Raw genomic sequence first — 20,176 nt, forward strand, 5'->3', positions numbered from 1 at the left:
GCGGCAGGTGGTGGCTGCAGTCAGTCCTCTGGCCACCGTCACCCCTTTCTGCTGCTTCATAAAGCTGAAGTCATTAGATTATGTAACATGAATAGATTTACAATTATGTCACATAGGTGACACAACAAAGTCTAAACATCTCATGTTCTGCCTAAGTATAAAATCTCAATATTATTAATGTCAATGAAACGAATATGTTATGCCGGGTTGAGTATGATATGCCAGTGGCATATGCAAGATGGAGTGAAATCCTGACAGCTCGGTAAGTATCCTATCTCTCCCCATCTCCCCTCCCAACCCTCCCTTGGTGGTGCCTAACCCTAACCGCCCTGGGGGGTGCCTAACTCTAACCTCTCCCCGGTAGTGCCTAACCCTAACCCCCCCTTCCCATACCCTAACCCTAACCTCCCCGGGGGGTGCCTAACTCTAACCTCTCCCCGGTGGTGCCTAACCCTAACCCCCCCTTCCTGTACCCTAACCCTAACCTCCCTGGGAGGTGCCTAACTCTAACCTCTCCCCGGTGGTGCCTAACCCTAACCCCCCCTTCCTGTACCCTAACCCTAACCCTCCCCGGGGGTGCCTAACCCTATTTTCTCCCCCACGGGTCCCTATACCTAACCCCCCATCTCTGGGCTAAGTATCATACTTACCCGTCTTCTTACCTTTGGAATGGTGGGTGTTGGGATGCCAACGTCAGTATCCTGATCCTCTTTGGGATATTGTCGTTGGCATTATTCCGGGCGTTGGGATTCCGTCGTCGGTATATCAGCATATTCAATTTATTTCAGTGTTCTTTTTATGAAAAAAGTGATTGGCACTATGAAAATAAAATACTGGTACCCACTTATGCTGCTGTGGTCTGTTAAGTGGCTCCCTATTTTTTTTTAAAGTAACTGGAAAGGAGTAATCTGGTAATACAAGTCCAGGCAGGAATGATAAAATACACGAGAGATGACAGTCAGAACTTCCTGTTTAAAGACAAAAAATATATCTGCACTCAGGGCCTGATTTAGAGATGTAGGCATTTCCGATTACGCAGATCGAGTGATTGTTAGTCATTGCAAATGCAGGTAAGCCACACTGTGCACGTGCAGCGATTGATTTGCAATTACGCTGGCACAGAGGAATCACTGACAAGTGAGTCAGGGTTTGGGGAAGGTGAAGGGGGGGTGGTTAGAAAAACGCAGGTGTGTTGGACTGTATAAGCACTGTTTTCAGGGCATGCATAAATTAGTCACTGAGAGACCAACTAGAGAGACTATTTCTGTGGCATCAAAAGGCGCCTACACGCGGAACGATGTAGGTAACGATACAATCTTGTTAACGATTTTGCTTGAACTCATGAACACTCCTGGACAACCGATATTGTACAATCAATCAAACGATATAGATGGGTCATTACCGACTGCAAATTGTTAACGATATATCGCTTGCCAGCAAACAACTTAAATAATGGGTGGGCTTAACTAGGGGCTATATAAAGCAGGTGCCATTTTAGGTCTGTGCACTTCTGCTGTGTGACTAGTGAGGCTTGGTGTATACCTGCTGAACGCTGTACACTGCTATTGTGCTCTGCTTTATTTTGTCTGGCTTAACAAAGTGTGTTTTTCCTGCATTCTATCCTGTATTCTATCCTGCATTCTGTGGTGATGGATTCCTAGCGATATTCACTTCTGCTAGCCTATGCTCGTGTGAAGCTGAGAGCTGAGAGGGATCAGTAAAGAAGGAGGGTGAAGGCCTGCTGGACGAAGGAGTGGCTGATGAAGAGGGACACTTGCTCCCACATGCTGCTGTTGATGGAGATTCGTGAGAACAATCCTGATGACTACCCAAACTCCCTGCGTATGGATGACGCCACCTTCCAGGGGGATCGGTATGAAATACCGCCAGCCCATGTCCGGCGGTTCAAAGCCCAACGCCGGAAGAGAGGCAGCAGTGAAGATCCCAACATCTCCAAAGGTAAGTATTTACTAACCCTACCCCTCCTTTAGGGGTGCCTAACAACCTCCCTCACTAGTGCCTAACCCTAACCACCCTCTAAGGGCCTAAAGCTAACCCCCCCTTCCACGCAGACTAAACCTAAGTCTCTCGGGGGGTGCCTAACCCTAACCTCCCCCCGGGGGTGCCTAACCCTAACCCCCCCTTCCCCTAGCCTAAACCTAACCTTCCCCCCCGAGGCTGTCCGCACCCGGCTTACCTTCGTTCGCTATGCCGGGCATCGGGCTCCCTGCGTAGGTCTAATGACAGGCGTCGGGATTTCGACGCCTGTCATTAGTACCTTGCCGGGATTTGATAGTCAGGAAGCTGGCAGTCGGCATTTCGATAGTCGGCTTCCTGACTGCCTACATCCGGAGGGAGAATCCTAATATGTGGAGGGCCATTCCTGATGAGGAGAGGCTGGTGGCTACCCTGAGGTTCCTGGCTACAGGAAGGTCACTGGAAGACCTGAAGTTTGGGACCCTCATCTCTCCTCAAGCTTTGGGGAACATCATTCCTGAGACCTGCAAAGCCATTGTGAATGTGCTGAAGTACTAGTATTATAAGGTAAGTAAAAACACTACACAGTTTTTGCTTGTGCAAGAATTTTTTTTTACTTAAACAAATAATGCACCCAACATGGCTGCATTTGTAAAACCACGCAACCAACATGGCTGCATTTGTAAAACCACGCAACCAACATGGCTGCATTTGTAAAACCACGCAACCAACATGGCTGCATTTGTAAAACCATGCAACCAACATGGCTGCATTTGTAAAACCATGCAACCAACATGACTGCATTTGTAAAACCACGCAACCAACATGGCTGCTCGTTTTACTGTATAAATGTGCTACATAAAAATAGCAACATGTACGTAAAATTTTGACCCATTGTAATAACAATATTAAAACTTCATTATCAACAAGGTTTATCATTCCCAAAAGCTCTGCTGCTCTATGATATATGGTGGGTCTGACGCCGATTTGTATAGGCCAAGAAACACATGGCGCAAGTCCAGATTGTGGCCCCGGCTTCCAATAATCTCCCCTTACGCCATATGTTTAGTGACCGTGTCCAATCAGAGTCATTACCACCACATACCATAGAGTAGCTATTGGGAAAGATAAAACTTGTTGATACTTCAGGCAACAACATCAATAAAACATTTTTTGAATTAAGTATCCATATCTGGATTAATATGTGGTAACATAAATGGAAAAGGCAATCATCATCAAGCTTTATCTGTCCCAATAGCTACGCTGCTCTATGATATATGGTGGGGCTGATGTCGATTTGAATAGGCCAAGAAACTCATGGTGCAAATCCAGATTGTGGCCCCGGTTTCCAACCATCTGTCCTTATGCGTAGGGAGGCCAATCCCGGGATTCGGGATTGAAAAATTATCAATCCCGGGATGGGATACCTGGGATTGGCTTAGTTTTGAAAAAAAATGTCCCCCACCCAGCCCCCACAGTGACTTACTGGGCAGCGGGTGCTGGGGCTTGATGCGGCTGACGGGGCTTTCAGAGACTGGGTGGGTGGCTGGATGGGCGCTCCAGCCAGCACAGGGCTGCGCAGCGCGATGTGTGGACAGAGGTTATGCTGCACAGCCCTGCATCTACCCACCCAGTGCACACAGCTGGAGCCTGCAGATCGGAGAGCCGGGAGTCGGGCAGCAGTGACTAGAGAGGCAGCCGGGCAGCATTGACTCACTGCTGCCCGGCTCCCTCCCTAGTCACCACTGCCCGGCTCCCTCCCTAGTCACCACTGCCCGGCTCCCTCCCCAGTCACCGCTAGGGAGGCCAATCCCGAATACTAGGATTGGAAGCTTCCGACCCCGGGATTCAATCCCGGCCATTTTTAGGCCAAAATCCCGGGATCCTGCCAATCCCGATTTCAGGATTGGCCTCCCTACTTATGCCATGTGTATAGTGACCATGTCCAATCAGCGTCATTACCACCATATACCAAAGAGTAGCTATTGGGAAACATAAACTTGTTGATAATTGGAGTAGAGAATCTAAATTTTGGGTAGATTTAAAAAAATTCTAAAATTGATGTTGCTCCTCGTCTGCCTCCAGCATGGCTCTGAATATAGCTTCCGATGATGTGGGAGGGTATGTGGCTTGGGGAGTAGGGTATGTGGCTTGGGCATTTAAGAGGTGGTGCGGGGTCAGCTGTCGTTCCCGAAAATGGGGCGTTGATCAACGCAATGTCCTGGGCTCGCAAGCTGGCCAGCCTGAGTAAACTGAGGCTTGCTCAGCTGGCTGGAGGCCCGGCGCCATCCACCATCATGACCATCGATGGTCACGATAGAGATACCAGCCTGCGACCTCCGTCGCAGTGCTGGGATCACAAATGCAGCAGGGAGTTAATGCAAGGATCGCAAATGCAAAGCTGCCTGCGTGCAGCTTTGTAATTGCAATCCTTGCTGAATCAAGCCCCATGACTTGTTCACTACTTCCTTTTTGCCAACCAGGCTTCTCCTGCACATACTGTATAGTTAATTCTAAAATCCCAATAGACAGACAGCTAATATACCAGCATCTAACCAACATTACAATGATACTTGATTCAGTAATCAGTAATCCTGATATCAGCAGGAAACTACCCTTATGTGTAAATACTGTCAGCACCAATGTCATTTATCTGAGATCAAATTAATAATACAATTATTGCACAGCTATGTGAGCAGTGTTATCTCTCATGCAGGAAATGGTGTACTTTCTGTGACAGTAGCAAGTATGGAGATATCTCGGCTAATGCACTATACTTTCTTGTTGCTGCCTAATCTGTAGATCGGCGATTAAGCTGTGAAAATGAATCTGAAATCTTTGCTGCAAATCTTTACTTTATTATATCTTGTAAATGTACAAAGTTTGCAACACACCATAAATATGATGGTTCAAAACTTCAAATAAACCTTCTTAGAACAAGAAGAATTGAGCTGAGTGGTTTTAAACTGGTCACTTCTATCGCTGCTGAACATGGCCTACTGTGAGAGATCCAGGTTTATATGTGTCTAATGGAGCATACACACGATCAGATTTGTCAGATCTGTCAGATGAACGATTGAATGATTTGAATGATTTTACCAAAGATTTGAACGATTTGAACGATTTTTGACTGCATTAAAATTAATGGAATCATCCAAGTCTGACTGCATACACATCAGATGTCAGATATCGTTATCTGACCATTTGGAACGTGCATCGTTCAAATCGTTCATCTGGCAGATCTGACAGATATGTCAGATATGTCAGATTTTCCTTCAGATATGAATGATTGAACGATATTTTAAATAATTATCGTTCAGATCTGAAGAAAAATCTGACCGTGTGTATGCTCCATTAAGCTGCATACACACACAATGATTTTGTAACGATTTTATGAATGATTTTATGAACGATTTTCTGTCAGATTATCTGTCAGATTATCTGTCAGATTTTTTAAAGTGTAATGAACAAACGATTTTTGCATATTCCCTTAATGAAAATCATTGAGTTGACAAGTCTGACTGAACTACAAACGTGAACGTGCATGAATGATAATCGTTCATCGTTTGACTCAGAAAGTGAACAATTTTTTCAAACGATTATCGTTAAACGATATAGTTTAACGATAATCGTTCAAAAACTTGTTGTGTGTGTATGCAGCTTTAGGCTATGACTGAGGGGGTCATTCAGACCCGCTCGCGAGCGCAGGATGCTCGCAAGCGGGTCGATGTTCCCCAGCTGCGCATGCGCACGACGGAGGGAGCTCCGTCGTGCGCATGCGCGAGACCCGGCGAGCTACGGGCTCTCCATCGCTCCGGGTCTCGCACCAAAGGGGGCGTGCTGTCGATGTTGATTGACAGCACGCCCCCTTTGGTGGGCATGCCGGGGGCGTGCCTGCCAGACGGAGGCGTTCCCATGGGAACGCCTACCGTCTGAAGCCGGCCCCACTGACATCACTAGTGATGTCAGTGGGAGTGATTTTGGCTCTGATAGAGCCAAAATCACTCCAGGGCTTGCGGCAGCGAGACCCTACTGCAGGGTCTACGTCGCAACCCCGATGACCGCGATGATGAAGACCATCGCGACCATCATCATGGACGCTCGCATATGCTGTGGGTGGTAACCCACAGCTATGCGAGCGGCCAGGAGGCTGCTCCATTTTCATGGAGGAAGGCCCTGATTCAGAGCGAGCGCTCTGGTCAGAGCGTTCGGCTCTGAATCAGGCCCTGAGAGTCAGGTTTGCCTTAACAAAGGCAACAATGTTCAAAGTGACACAGCTTTCCTTGGGTTGCAGATCACACAGGACTCTGTGTTGCACAGGTGATGGCAGATATATTTGCAGATATTTTGACTGTCCATCGTGCTGTGTGTACGGGCGGTCTGCATGAAAAAGCAAATACAGAACAGGTAGAACATTAGAATTCAACTATCAAATTAAAGATAAAAAAAACACTATGAGGGGTATTCAATATGAAACGTTAACTTCACTGTCGAAGTTAACGTTTCATATCAGAGTTTTTACCTGCGTTAAAGTATGGGGCGCGCTCCCGCTTATACCCGTATTCAATATAAAATTAACAAAAACGGGAAACTCCGAAGTTGGATTTGCGTAAAGTTACGAATTTTTCCTTAAAAAAATTGTAAGACCCCCCTAAAGTTGTAAAGACATGGGGGATCACTATGGGTACCCCCATTTTAGCCTTTAATTGAAAGTCGGGATTTAAATAGCCGCAGCAGGTGTTTTTTTCCCGACATTGAAGAAGTGATGCAGAAGAGCACTTAGGTGATTTTTTTCGTTTTTTTAAGTGGTCCCATCAAATTTGGGGTACATGAAAATGGGTACTAGCATATTTTGATGTCCCTAAAGTAAGTTTTTAAAAATTTTGCATTTGTGCACCTGCCGCTATAATTCTATTCTAGAAAACACCTGCCGCATACTTGCAGAATAGCCCTGAACCTATTTCCCTATTGCTAAACAATTTTTTCCAATTTTTTTTTTCCACCCCAATTTTTAAATTAATTTTTTTGGGTGTCCCTATTTTTTTTTAAAACTTTTTTTGACACAGTTCTTTTTTAAATGTCATTCCCAGGGGTGCAGGCTATTTTTTTTTAAGCCTGCATCCCTAAACCCCAAGTCTGCACTTTTTTCAGACTTTTCAAAACTGCGATAAGTCTTTGAAATTGAATACGGTGTAAAAGTCAAACCTGCGATAATGATGTCAAAAGTGCGATATTAACGCAAAAACAATGTTATCGCTCCCATATTGAATACCCCTGTATGCCTGCTACTAGATCAGGCTCAGGGGTGCCGAGGGGGGGGGGGAGCAGGTACTAATTACCTGTACCTGGGCTTGTTGGAGGGGACCCGGGTTTGTTACACTGCCACCCCTCCCTCTTACTTGTCAGCAGCCCAGCACATGATGCTGTGTGCTGGGCTGCAGTGGGAGACCAGGGAAATTGCTGCCATTGAGCAGCAGCAGCAGCAGCAGCAGCAGCAGTCTCCTCTACTCAGCCTGTGGAGGGGACCAATCACACTGATCATGCCTCACCTGGATTTGCTCCAGGTTGAGGAGCGCACAGCACTCCCCTCTCCATAGTGTGCAGCGCTGCTTTGCGGTGCTGCAAATAGGGATAATTTTTTCTAAGGGGGTGTGGCCACACCTCCTGCGATTAGGCCACCCCCTTGATAGTAATGGTGCCCAGACTCTCTTCTGCCCTAATCAGGCTTAGACAATCGTTTGCTTTGCAGCTGCTACGTAACTAGGGCAGTGTGGCTGGTGCAGCCGCACAAAGCACAAGATGTCCTGGTGTTGAAACTGCCCGCAAGTGGCAGAAAGCTCCATTTACCCGGTGCCCGCTACAATGTTTTTATTTAGTGGTGTGCCTGGCTCCTTCTCTGCTCTCTCAGAGTTCCACCTCCTGACTTCAGCTTGTGCACTGAGTGTGATTCTGTGTCAGTGACAGACAGTGAGGATGACTGAGCTCACAGACTGGTGGCCAGGTAAGTGCCGTCAATGTATCTCACCCTATGTAAGGAGTCATAACTGTGTGGCATAATGTGCAAGGGGGCATAACTGTGTGGCACAATGTGTAAGGGGCATTACTGTGTGACTGTCAGGTTGCGGCCTGGGATCGGCCGTTACTCACCACAGCGCCGGCTTCCCCTGATCTACCGGGTGGTCAGATGTCAGGAGCAACGGCGAGTAACACGCTGAGGAAAACTCATGGACGCAGCCATGACAGTCCGTATCACCCGACTGCCTTTGTCCTGTGGTAGCATCATTAGCTGCCAGCTGACGTGGTCCTCCAATGGACTGCTACCTTTGTGTATTTAACTGGGTTCCGTGTAACAGGAAGTTGCCTGAACAACTTTGCTACTTCAGTGTTGGTTCGCTGTGGTTTCATTCGAGGCTCCACATTGGTCCAGGCTGAGTTAATTCGCAGTATCCTCCAGTGTGTCTTCCAGTGTTACCCACGTCCTGAGTTCCGAGTGTGTTACCTCTCCTCTCGAGTTTATTTATTTTTTGTTGCAGTCTCTCTCTGCTTGTGGCTACTATATACTGTACACCACCCTGTACCAGAGACCAGCACTTTGGATTAAAGTTCTATCTGCGTCTGGATCCATAGTGCACTTACTAACCCGCATCTGGGGTCCCCAGTGCACTTATTACATCTATCTGCGTCTGGATCCCCAGTGCACCTATAACTGATATCTGTGTCTGGAACCCCAATGCACCTATAACTGATATCTGCATCTGGATCCCCAGTGCACCTATAACTGATATCTGTATCTGGATCCACAGTGCACTTGTTCGCTACATGTGACTGTGACGCTCCCTGAGTATCAGTGCTACTATACTCTCCCAGCACCTCTCCTGTGTCTTCCTGTGTTTTTGTTTCTTTCCCACTAGTACAGGATACCTGACCAAAGGGCCGCGACATGCTTGCCGGGTGCAGCTAAGCCCAAAACCGAATTGAAGGAGTCACTTGCGAACAGCTCCCAGTAAGTTAGACTACACGCCTTTGGTCAGATCTTGTCAACATCCGGTGCTAGTGGATGAGGAAGACATATATACAAGCCCCTCGTCTTCTGCTATCTCCTTCCCCGCCTTCTGCTATCTCCTTTCCCCAGGGTCCAGGCTCCAAGCCCTCCTGCTAAGGATCCCGAGAATGTAAGCATGACAGTGACATAATAAGTAAGAGGCACTACTGTGTGGCATAAAGTGTAAAAGGGGTACTACTGTGTGAAATTATGTGTATAAGAGGCTCTACTGTGTGGCATAGCTTATATAAGGGGCACTACTGTGTGGGGTAATGTGAATAAGGGGCACTACTGTGTGGCGTAATATATATCTGGTTAAGATATGTTGATATCAATCTAGCACTAGGCTTTTTCCAGCCAGGACTGACTACACTATAGCAGGAGGACACACCACCAACCAGCACTAGGCCATCACCATTGACTTTTACTGACCCCTAAACTTAAATAATTATCATTTGATAATGATTGGGTAATTATTACTTGTAGCACTAAAAATCATTTATGAAAGACTGTGATGCCACAGTAAGCAGTGGCAAACGCAGGATTTTTAAGGGGGGTTTTCCATATATATATATATATATATATATATATATATATATATATGCAGCAAAGCACAGCGGCACTCACGGGTCTTGTAATAAAGAATGACGCCAACTAATGGCACGTTCGCTCAATGTTTCAGTCGCTTAGACTTTTATCAAGAACTTGATAAAAGTCTAAGCGACTGAAACGTTGAGCGAATGTGCCCTTGGTTGGCGTCAGTCTTTATTACAAGACACGTAAGTTCTGCTGTGTTTTGCTGCATATACATTGAGTATTTTACACTACAGATGGCACCAGGGCCATTACAATGCGTTTTTTGTGGAGTGCTGGCTTAAAGAGAAAAAAATAATAATAATAAAAAAGAAAATATATATATATATATATATATACACAGCATTCATACACACGCAACTTAGCATACTCATGAACAGCACAGACACGCACACATAAGCATACTTACACACAGCATACATGCATAAATACATGTATATATATATACACGCACAAGTATACTTACACACCAGAGACCTACATATATATACATACTTGCACACAGCATACATTCATACATGCACACAGCATATATACATACACACACACACGCATACTTATGTATAGCATACATTCATACATGCACACACACACACACATATAAACATCAGTATAGTTACCGAGGGCTGAGGAGGGAGGAGGTGGGTCACCGCCGGAGCCCATGTGAGCGGAGTTGCTGCTGCGCGGCATGTGTAGCAGCTCCTTCCCGGCGATCTCCTCCTGAAGACATAGGACTTGAGCTAGGCCCAATGTAGCTGCGCCAGAACGATGACCACAGCGTTGAGAGCTGTGGCCTTCACGGAACCTGACCACCCACACAGCATGACGATATACACTGGGAGACAAGCGGCTACCCCACCTCCTACTGCCGCCGATCTTGCATTAATTTAACAAAATGAAATGAGTAGAACCGAACCACGCATCTCTACTATAGTTTCCTACAACTGTGAGGTTGTCAGGAGTTGTTTTTAGAGAGATGAACAATAATAAACATAGAAACATAGAATTTGATGACAGATAAGAACCATAGTCTCAGTAATTCTTCTGCTCAAAATAACATGATGCCACAGATTCTGTTTTTGGGTCCAGTCATCATATAAAGTGATCATGGGCATTTACATGTTGCCGGTTATAGTATTTAATCTATCTGTTAATGATGTTGCTAATGATGTTGTTATAATTATTAATTATCAGGTCCTAGACCCAATGATTATAATATATTATCGCTGCTATTTGCGGCAATAAGAAATCAATAATTACCAGGATGTATTAAAAACCACAGGCATGGACAGGGGTTAATGCAATCACTTCACTCTTCCTTTGAGAGCTGGGTGCACTACTGTGTATTTGCGGCCTGCTCACCACATGTGCAAGTGGAAGGTGCCAGGGAGGGATCCAACTGATCCCTTCCCTAGCAACTCTTGCGATCTGTTGCCCATAGGCTACAGCGGCTAACGCCATGTAGAGATGGAAATAGCTACCGTGACCAGCTTGGTAAATTCAGCAAAAAGGCTGCCTCCATATAATCCTGCTTCTGTGAGCGAAAATGGGCATCTGCAGCAGATATCTCCGATATCTCTGATATTATTATTATTACATTTTATTTATAGGGCACCACAAGTGGTCCACAGTGCCACCCATACTGTAAAGGGTACACAGAACATTACATTACAATACAGTAACCAAAATATAAACAGAACACAAGTAACAATTAGCAACACAATTCTCCATACACAGTACAGCTCTGAAGGTGAAGGTTGTCATAGAAGTGCTAGAGAAGAAGGCTGTAAGACAGTGGGGAGGAGGACCCTGCTCCTAGGAGCTTACAATCTAGGGGAGAGGGGAGACAGACAGATGACATGAGGCATGAGTGTGTAGAGGGGGACCTGAGTGCAGGAAGTAAGCAAGGTAGAGATGGCTGAGGCGGGAGGGACAGAGACTTGGTAACAGGGTTATGTGATGGAAGGGTATGCTTTGGTGAACAGGTGGGTTTTCAGTGCACGTTTGAAGCTCTGCAAAGGTCGGGGAGAGCCTGATAGAGCGAGGAAGCTCATTCCAGTGGAGGGGGGCTGCACGGACAAAATCTTGGACACGAGCATGAGATGAAGTAACCAGGGTGGAGGAGAGGTAACAGTCATTGGCAGACCGGAGTGAGCGGGAGGGAGTGTGTAAGGAGATGAGGTTGGAGATGTAGGGAGCAGTAGAGTTAGAGAGGGCCTTGTATGTGAAGGTGAGGAGTTTGAAGAGGATTCTGTAGGGGAATGATATCTGCTACAGTCCCCTGTATATACATTTGGGGGATACTTAAAATATTTGCATGTGTTATTCTTGATGCTAATCAGCTATTAGTGAAATGCTAAAGAACTATTCCTTTAACAGTAACTGGCTGGATCAATGCTGTGATCTCTGTATTTCATTTTTCTTCTATCAGCAATTCTAATAATAAGTACAGGTTTTAAAATGGTCTCTGTTTGGCACTTTGCATTGTATATCCATGATAACGGTCTCTGTGGGCTGGAATGTCTAAATAAAGACCTTGTTTTTCAATGTTAAACGGAGAGTACTAGTGTACTAACACAACAGAAGGATGCCCACCTTACCTTACACACATCCGTAATACTTAGCAAGACTGCGAAACCATCAGTAACATTGAGTACCATCGCAGCCTCACGCACACTTGCACAAGGTCAGATCTTACAGAAATTCTTACAGAAATTGCTAACCTTCTGGAACACAGTGAGAGCTCAGGCTGCGTATAGCATTGCTTTAGCTAATTTATGCATGCCCCTGCAACAGCGTTCAAATGCCCTGGCATGCCTGCGTGTCGCTGACCACTCCCCGTCATCTCGCCCAAATGGTACTTCCTGTCAATCACTCTGTGATGGGTCTGCATAGTCACTGCGATCGCAGTCCCGATCACAGTGGAGCGTCCGGGCACGTGAACTGCGATGCATACGCATGCGCAGAACGCAACAATCAACCGTCTGCGTGTGTAATCGCACTTTCCATCCTTGTTGAATCAGGCCCAGTGTTTTTCATTTGTGGCAACATACTTGAACACAAAATTAGTTTTCAATTAGAAGCTTTTTGAAAAATAATTCTGGGCTTTGATGACAATATAGGTTATATAACCTCTTCTAACAAGTAAATGTCCAGTGTGTTTGAGACCCTAAGACACTTCTCAATTAACTGATTTTGTGAGTTATATCTTATATATAAGATGTATTGATCTGTTTGTTTGTTTGTCTGTCCAGTTATGCATTTGGACATCCCTGCACCAATTGGGATAATACCAATACGAGGTGGTCCAGTTGGATCCTGGCAAGGTTTTAGGGGGGTTAGGGTCCCAGTCAGACCTCCCGTTTGTGTACACTGGGCAGAGCTTTGACCCAGGGAACCTGTACTGGGCTTTCCACTGGATGGATTTGGATGACATCACATAATAAAAATTAATAACTTGAAGATACATTCCTGCACTGATTGGGATAAAATTAACGCGAGGTGGTCCAGTTGGATCCTGGCCAGGTGTTAGGGGGGGTCAGGGTCCAGGTTGGACCTCCCGTTGGTGTACACTGGGCAGAACTTTGACCCGGGAACCTGTTCTGAGCCTTCCACTGGATGGATTTGGATGACATCACATAATAAAAATTAATAACTTGAAGATACATTCCTGCACTGATTGGGATAAAACTAACGCGAGGTGGTCCAGTTGGATCCTGGCCAGGTGTTAGGGGGGGTCAGGGTCCAGGTTGGACCTCCCGTTGGTGTACACTGGGCAGAACTTTGACCCGGGAACCTGTTCTGAGCCTTCCACTGGATGGATTTGGACAAAAACTTCACCTAGTGGTAACATTGAATCCAAAATGACATACTAGGGGGTTGAGGTCCCGGTCTGAAATATTTATAGTGTACACTTGTGACATTACAAGTGCCAGCATACACTTGTGCTTATGTTCATGTTGGCACTTGTGAAATAATAAGCGTTGCCCCCTTCATAAATGCATTCTTATTGCCCCAGTTACAATAATATTGGTCTTGCAATATACTGTCTGCATAAGAGGATAACACATGAACCGCTTTGCTGCAGAAGGTTTTCTCTGTCCTGTGCTGGGAACTTATTTTAATTTGTACTTCTCACATTCCAACATCAATATCACATTTTTTTTTATTTAGTACCCTCCCAAATTAAACCTTGTTCTTTTCAGAAAAGATTTTTAGAGAAGACCATTAGTTTTTTTGTTCCATCTAACACCTCAATAAAATGTAACCAAAATGGTAAAAAAGTGTTTTTTAATGAAATTTTAAACTAGTGAACTAAAAGCAAATTTGATTTTTTTTTATTTTAAACACCAAAAAGACATGCTGTATGGTTCTTGCTTCAGCATTAATCCACCTTTCCAAAATTGAAATTAAAAAAAAAAAGTCTATGCAGATGTTTTAATAACAAAACCTGTACTTGAAAATCAAATTGCCACCTCTATTTTATCTGACAAAGGATGGGGGAAATCTGAACATCAGACTCCCTCTATCTGAGATAAATTGTATTTCTGGTGTACTATTTTAGTCATTATCTGGTTATCATTACAAATAACTGCTGATATGCATATACTATTCGATGGCAGTAAGTAGAGTAAATAGTATACACCAGCAGAGTGACTCAGTGCACCAACAGCTTAGGCCTCTAGCACCACCATAGCGATCCCTTCATCATCTACTTGACGTTAACTGCCGGGATATAGACATCATTCTGTTAATGTAGTCACTCATACTTGTGCATTCACTCAACTTGGTGTTGTACAATACATGCTTCAGATTCATTCTTCTCATCAGACCATCCTCATATGCTGCTTGCAGCGCTGTCCACATGTCTTTAGCTGACACTTTTCCATGTATAATAGAATACACGTGCTATTCAACACTTAAGCCTATGGTTCCATGGCTCTTTCTATTTCATCTAGCTTAGGACTGTCACCAGGGTCAATTATTACATTCCACAGCCTTTCCCGTTATAATTTCATCTCCATTACAAATTTCCATGTGGTATAATTCTCTATACCTTTCAATTTAATTAAGCCCAACATGGATGTAACTCTGTATATATGCTGCGCACTGACATGGTTATGCAGCTTCACTGATAAGTTTCTCTGGTTAACACCCTGTGCTGACACTTTGCACTAACACTCTGTACTGAACATGTGTCTATGGCACTCTGGTGCTTGGTGATTGTGTGTTTAGGTGCCTGGGCGTTTAGGTGTCTAGGCCCATAACCTGCAGAGTACTTGTAGTATACACCAGGGGAATCACTCAGTGCACCAGACAGCTTAGGCCTTAACCAGGAGTATTATTTATTGTGTGGCGTTGTGGTTGTACAACCGTACTCACAGTTACATACACACAGCATCTGATGGAGCGGAGCTTGAGCAGAGCACACAGAGGACCAGCTGGTCATGTGTGTGGGTAGCTGTGTGGTTATACACAGTATACGTAGGATCCAGCCGGATAGTTGCAGGGATATATAGCAGGGTCTCACAGAGCTAATCCTGTCACTGTGGCACTCTAACACAGTGACAGGATGGCGCCATGCATGCGCAGAAAACCAAACTGGTGACCATCTTGATGAAGCCTAATGCTTCAGGAGTGTGACATACATGGAGGTAGCACAGTAGTGCTCTACCTATTTCAACTACAACTACTATGGGGGTACATTGTTTGAAAGAACACATGGGAAAATGTAATACCAGGCTATGTATTGTATTACTTCTGACACTGCGCATCACTTCTACCCCGCATGTGCATGTCATGCCAGAGACCTCTGCAGCTGCCCATGAGGCAGGAGCAGGTCACGGGCAGTATCAGGTGATAGGGAAGTGACGGTTGGAAGCGAGCAGCAGTTGGTCAGGGAGTGCACTGATGTACCTGAGGAGGGGTGCTGTTGACCTCACAGCCAAAATAAAGACCTGTGTCCAAACAGGAGAGGTGGCGCTGACTGAGGGGAGATCCTCCTCTCACCATCAAGGCTGTACTCAGTGACTGACAACAGAGAGAGGTTGGGGAGTCCATGGAGAGCCAGCTACAGAAACCAGAGAAAGCTGCCTCTAGTTACTTCAGTCCATCAGTGCATAAAGGAGAACAGCTGAGAGCTAAAGAAGCAGTGAGCACATCATAGTGAGTACTGAAGCTCCTGAGGTAACACAATACATACCTGAGGCAAACCAACACGCCTGCACCCCAAAGACCTGGAGTCACATCACTAGCAGTGCAGATAGCAGGGGAGAGAGCTGTGATATTATGCATAAAGACAGACACTGTCCAATCGCCAACTTTTGGTTCAGGTGCTGTCGCCTCAAATGTATGGACATGCACAGACTGGGCACTTCAGTAAAGACTGTGAGACAAAGAGTAAGATAAAGCCTATCACTGTCCTGTATAGTTATAATAACAAGCACGTCGCAGACTGTACTTTAAGAACAGCAAAAGATATAAAGGAGTTTAAGAGACAAGCTAGGCAGACTCTGTAGTTTGAGAACTAGCTATTACGCCCAAGACCAGCTACTAATGTAACCAGCATCCAGCCAATTATCCGGGAGTCACTACAGAGAGAAGAGAGAGTTGTACACCACATAGTTACATCTAAAGTGACATTTAGGGGAAGCTGGTTATTTTACTGCAGTATAAAGTATAGTTAGTAGGAAAGTTAAAATTATTCTTGTTCTAACTTGTTATACTGTATATGGTAGGGTTGTATAAAATATATAATTTATTATTACAATTTCATATTAAGTATCTGATGTTAGGAAACTTTTTTTAATTGAATAGCTTGGGTGTTTCTGCAAACATCTAATTTAAATTGTGAATGCAAATATGGGATGTAATGTTTTATTGCATTGAAGTTTATTTGTTACATTGGTGGTGTGTTCTGGAAACCCATTGCCATGGCCATTCTGGGAAGCTTCATTCCTGAAAACTAAAGCTTTACTGTTATGCTATTTCTGTTTACTGTGCTGAGATTGGGGACCATCTGTCTCTCTGCCGTGGGTGTGAAAAGTCCAGAAGACAACAGGTACATGCAAGACAGAACATACAACACTAGACTGTTACATCCAAAATTGGTGTCACAAACAGGATTCGAATATAGAGTCAAAAGTAGGTGATTTCCCTCTACGCAATGACAAGAGGTCACAGTCAGAACAACAAACCTTCATCACATCAGTTGGACAGGTAGATGGCCCTAGTCGTGGAACCCCTTCCATGGCAACCGCTTCGCCCATAACAATGCCATACTACTTCGGGGCCACATGGCTGCCGACTTACTCTGGGGATGCACGTTCACCAGACACCAGTACTTTTAAAGAATTTAAAGTACAAATTACAGTGATGCCCAGAAAGCAGAGATCCTCATCGGGCAGTTAAAAGGCCCCGCTTTACATGAAGTGATATCATGGCCTGACAGACACCGGAGAACTGTCAAAGATATCTTCGAAAAACGAGTCACTTTTTTTGACTCACGAACCATGTCCGAATTGAAAAGGCACCTTTATGCAAGGAAGCAACAGCCCCACAATTCTTTAAGAGAATTTACTCTTAGTCTGCAGGAATTACTTCAAGAATTACAAAACCTTGACCCTTGAGAGATCCAGCAATATGATCAAATGTTAACCAACCTATTTATCGAGAAAGCTCTCAGGGATCAATTGCGAATGTGGAAATTTCAGAATCCAGATTGCCCATTCCTTGAATTTAAAGAAACTGTTATGAAAATTCTGGGGCTGAATCAAAGTTCCGAAGATGACTACATAGATCAGAAGTCCATACAATGTTAGTTACGGTGGAAGGAAAGTTCCTCCAGCACCTGGAGAGTTTATTGTACAACATGCAGCAGAGTCCTCCTGTCCTGATCTGATTGGGGTAATGAAAGGTCAGATCGTAGACCTTACGCAAGGTCTTACCGAGGTGTGTCAGGAGCTGAAAGGTCTAAAATGGAAAAAGTTCTCAACTAAGCAAAATGACTAGCATTCTGATTGTGGACTGCATAATAACCCTAGATGGAATACCCCTAGCAGTCCAGGAAGATGATCCCCTGATCAATTTGACACCCAGAGAAGGCCCATATGAAGGCACTGCAACCAGAGTGGTCATGTTGAGCGCAATTGCCATCAACAAGAAAATGGAAGATTGAGAAGTTCTGAGGCCTGAGGTCAAGGACCAGCCTTCCGGAAGAATAGAAAGAATAAGTTCACCCTTGGAAGAAGAACAACACCACGAGGATGCAAGTGCACACATAGTATAGCCATGTTGGAGTCGTAGCGAAGCCATGTGCAGGCAATGTTCTGCTAGCCAGTGCAAAGAAAAGTTTGGGTCAAGTCGTATGGTTCCTTGTGCAACGTTTATCAATCGAGACAACACCAAGAGTGATATTTTTGTACATTACTTGGCCCAAGAAAATACCTTTGAAGTCTGGAAGATGGAGAGACTGTAGAGTTTGATGTGGTTAAAGGGGAGAAAGGTGCAGAGACAGCTAACGTAACTTTGCCTGGTGGTGTTCCAGTCCAAGGCAGCAAATACGCTGCAGGTCTCAACCATTATTAGTGCTATTCACATCGAGGAGGTCCTCCACGTAACTACCAGCAAAACTACCAACATAGTAAAGGAAGAGAGAACTCTGAAGAAGCTGAAAGTGTGGTAGACAGAGGGTGCTAATAAACAACGACCTTACCAAAGGCGTCGCTATCCACCATTCTATTTACGTAGACCATATAGATGCAGACAACAATATTCAAATGCTCCATTGTCAGCTGAAGTGCTGAAGAGAACAGTTGGTCGAGATGTGGAGGAGCAAAGTAGATGTGGGCAGCAAAACCTGCAGGGAGTGGTCAGACCACAACCTCCTTCAAAACCATTATGTCAGAGTAGATTCAGAATGGATGAAACCCATTCCATTATGGCCCAGCCAATCAGATTTGTGTGCCATAAGTCAGAAACTGAAAGTGTTGCCGACTCACCCATAGCAGAGAGGTTGGGGTCCCCTGAACCAAATTGCGTAGTTTCTTTTATGCAAAAGTCTAAATCTATTGATCCTGAGGAACTATATTTTGTAGCAAAAGAGCCCTTAATGTTAGTTCAATCAAAGTATAACTTCCCAGACTATGAATTCACTGAGATAAGTCCTAATGAAATAGCATTAACTATGCAGAAGGTTTTAAGAAAGTCGGGAGGAAGATAGAAAGGTTCTCCATCTATCCAGTATAGACACTAGCCTGTGAATAATTGTCTATAATAGTTAATTTTTTTTTATGAATATAAGATGTAAATAGTTTTACTTGTAAGGAAGAAAATGTAAAAGACGGTTCCACAGAGTAATGTAAATGTTACAGCATGAGGACATGCATATTTTCAACAAGGAAGTATGTAATACCCCGCTATGCAATGTATTGCATCTGACACTGTGCATCACTTCTACCCCTACATGTGCTTCCATAGCAGTTATTGTCTGGTGATAACATGCCATACTTATCTATGGAAAACATGTTTTTTTCTGTAGCACATGATATTGTCTGTGGAACACAGGTGATCACCCCCTCTTTCTAATGTGGTTACCCTTTAATTATTGGAAGCCAGTTTAGGGGATCTCTTCCCCATCCTTGGACTCCCAAATGTTTCTACAGTGTAGGGGTTAATGTCTGGTGATCACCAGACTTAACTACTTGTGAGGCACCTCAAACAAGAGTGCTTACATATCTATAGGTGCCAGGGTGGAAAAAAATATAGGAACTTACAGTCCCTTCCCCATTCCCTGGCATGCGTGCCAACATCCCTACCTGGAGACCACCCCAATGGCCGACCTAGAAGGTTATTCGTTTTTTTTAATGTTTGCATTTTTAAATGGGGGCGCTTCACTGCAGTTGATGAGTGGGACTTGTCGTCTGCAGCTTTAAGGTATATGTGGATGACGATTCCAACTCAAAGGGATGAATATTTGAACATTGGTACATTATTATTGCTCCATAATTAATAAGTTAAAGCATATAGTTTGGGACTACACAAAGCATGCAGTTTGAGGTTTCAGCTACAAACTGGCAGTTAGTACATTCGATGAACAGTGGTTTGCAAACTGCATATAAAATTGATTAGATTGTAGATAAATTATTATAGATTTTTTAATTAATTAATGCAAGCACTAACTGAGACATGCCTTTAAACATTTTCTTCCTTCCAACTTTGTGATTGTAAGTGTGAGCGTGGTCCAGACAGATGGAAAAAAAAGTGTTCCCCTTCCTGACTGCATTTCAAATATCCAGCAACTCTTTTAGTAAAATCATTATCTGTCCCAACATTACAGGGAGTGTGATGTTTAATTGTTTTACTGATCCATATATTTCAGCATGAACTTTTCACCTGGGAAACATTGCCATGCTTATATTTTCCCATTTATCTTTCACCTGGACTCTGAACAAAGTCAATGCAAGTAATTCGTGAAGCACGTTCAATGTTCACAGTGAAATGCTTTTGATTTGCATTGGGCCTTTGGTGTGAGTTGGGTAAGGGATGCCAGTGCTCGGGATCCCA

The 20,176-nt window shown here is 44.4% G+C and overlaps 2 pseudogenes; both read left to right on the forward strand.

The window, feature by feature from the left end:
- The first annotated feature begins 14,228 nt into the window (after nt 1-14,228).
- LOC148523719 (uncharacterized) lies at nt 14,229-17,623 on the forward strand (annotated as a pseudogene).
- Nucleotides 17,624-17,721: 98 nt separating this feature from the next.
- Nucleotides 17,722-18,866, forward strand: LOC148523720 (uncharacterized; annotated as a pseudogene).
- Nucleotides 18,867-20,176: the final 1,310 nt, after the last annotated feature.

The sequence above is a fragment of the Taudactylus pleione genome, unplaced genomic scaffold, assembly GCF_031769625.1.
Source record: "Taudactylus pleione unplaced genomic scaffold, aTauple2 ptg000129l, whole genome shotgun sequence".
NCBI classification, from domain to species: domain Eukaryota; kingdom Metazoa; phylum Chordata; class Amphibia; order Anura; family Myobatrachidae; genus Taudactylus; species Taudactylus pleione.